This window comes from Montipora capricornis, chromosome 9, assembly GCF_036669925.1.
Source record: "Montipora capricornis isolate CH-2021 chromosome 9, ASM3666992v2, whole genome shotgun sequence".
In the NCBI taxonomy this organism is placed as follows: domain Eukaryota; kingdom Metazoa; phylum Cnidaria; class Anthozoa; order Scleractinia; family Acroporidae; genus Montipora; species Montipora capricornis.
This window is the reverse complement of record NC_090891.1, coordinates 3,070,136-3,072,635: the sequence shown is the minus strand read 5'-3', so window position 1 is coordinate 3,072,635 and position 2,500 is coordinate 3,070,136.

Here is a 2,500-nt window from a genome sequence, read left to right as displayed (position 1 = left end):
ACTATCCCGAATTTCAGCCATCTCCTCTGCTCCCTAAGTTACTCGTGGAGATAGGTGACAGAGAGCAGCAGGTGTCAATGCTGTCCGGTGACGTCACTATCTAACAACCTTGTAGTGGCTCTGATTGGTTACCGTGCTAAGTTATTCATGTGATGGCGAGCCATTGAATTTAATTGCAAGAGTTCGTGCGTTTAAGATGGCGGAATCTATGTCGTCTGCTCACTTGAATTCTTGTAAGTCCTCGGTATTTTACTGGTTTTTCCCTATCTCGTATAGCGATCGGTGGTCTCCAAAATCAATTTCATGCAAGTCTGCCAATTGTTCTTTTGGAATTTTCAATATTTGCGAGGCGATGACCACGCAAGTTTTGAAAAAAAAAAAGCATAAATTATGACATTTGATTCGTGACGTCACCGGACAGTATTAACGCCTGCTGCATTCAGACGCCTCTCTCCCCCTAGTGACTTAGCGAGCGGAGAAGGCGGCTGAAACCCAGGTTAGGATAGGATAGGATCATGATAAGACAGGTTTATAAACTTTATTTATCCACGGTAATTTCATCATATTTACATAAGAAATCTTTTCTTCTTAAAAGCAGTATGACAGTCGAATGTAAGTTTAATATAAAATTGAATTGCAGTACGCACTAGATGACTTAATGTTTTGATTTTTGTCTTCAGAACATTCATGGAAGGCAACACTTTTTAGTGACTTGGCAGTGTGTTTCACATAGACGCCACTGTAAAAGCGAATTGGTCTCTAAACAAAAAGGTGCAAGCAACTGGGTTTAAATAAGAATTTCTTAGTTTAAGCACTTTAGGTGCCATCTGCTCGGTAAACATATCCACCATGAGCCTTATTCACACGGCGGCCACATTGGCCATAGACAATAGATTTCGTACCCCGAGCCTCGAGTTGAAACGTCTGGGAACGAGTTTCGGTGGGGCAAAACAAAAGCTTTCAATCCCTCGGGACTCAACATGGCCACCGTGTGATTAAGGTTCATAGACCTCTTTCATAATGGAGGCCAAAAAAATGCTCTTTTGTTTTAATGCTAATAAGCCTTTCTAACCTCAATGTGTAGAGATCAACGCTCGCATTTGCAAAGCCCGAAACACATTTAGACACCTTCGTGATTCAGTGGGAGATGAGTGGCATCAAGATGTCTACAAAATTGAAGATGTAGAAGGCCAATGTGGTACCCACTCTACTGTAAGCTAGTGAGATGGGCAGTCCACGAGCACCAGAAATTGAATCGCTTCCACCTGCTAGCTGCCTTCAAGTGCCTTCACAAGATCCTACACATCACCTGGCCGGAAAAAAATCCAGATATTCAAGTACTTGTAGTCCATGGGCAAGGAAACGAAGAGCAAACAAAGAGCACGCTTTTGATGAACTTTTGCACAGTTGTCCCAGGCGCAAATGTCGTAATTTAGATAGGAAGTAATTAGAGTGTGCTAGACATTGAGCAGTAAACGTCTTGGTCCATAATGTCTCAGTTTTGCAATAACTCCAATTAATTTGTTAACTTTATGACAAATGTGGTCAATATGTTATTTCCATGTCAAGTCAGGACAAGGTATGATATTTCCATGACAAGGTATTTAACATAGTTTTTCATTTCAAGATTTGTAAAGGCATTGGTTGCAGAGATAAAATTTTAACTGAGTAGCAAAAGGCATTATCTTCTGGCGGGACCGGAAAATAACAAAGTTTGACATTTTAATATTGAGAGTCAACTTATGGGCTTTGAGGCATTCACGGACCTTTGCAAGTTCCAAGTTAATAGTTATTTCAAGAACACGTAGGTTTTCATTAGCATTAATTAGGGTTGTATCATCGGCAAACAGATAGAAGGAGAATTCTTGGGAAGATTTAAAAAATTTTTTGATATAGAGAAGGAATAAGAGGGGGCCAAGGACAGAGCCTTGAGGAACTCCAAGTCGGACGACTTCTTTATCAGGATAAGTCAATATTGATCTCAAGGTCCAAGGAATCAGAATAGTGCTCACGGCATTAGGAATTTCAGATGCCAATTTATCTCCAATGTTTGCAAAATGATTTTTCAAAATGTTACTAATCCTCTTTGGGTCACTACACAAAACCGAATTTTCAGATGATCGAATATCTGATCCAAACTAACCTGACCCTAATTTTTGTCTAGGCTTGATTTAAGCTTCGAAGAAAAGTTCTTCAATTCATCTGTGTGTATTCAACCTAGGTAAAATGAAGATCACCAATTTAACCAAGGTCAAAACGTATTTAACCTGAAAACGGATTTTACTGGCAACATAAACACTTTAGCTTGCTCAATCAAGCTCAAATTCGATGGGAAGGCCACCTTGTCAGCATGCAAGCCACACGCTTCCCAAACACAACGCAACACAATCACCACTATTTTGGAACACTTTAACAAGTTTGATGGCAATATCCGCTTTACACTCCGCATTTTCTGGACATCAACATCGCTAGTGATGGTCTTGGTATCTACAGAAAAGAT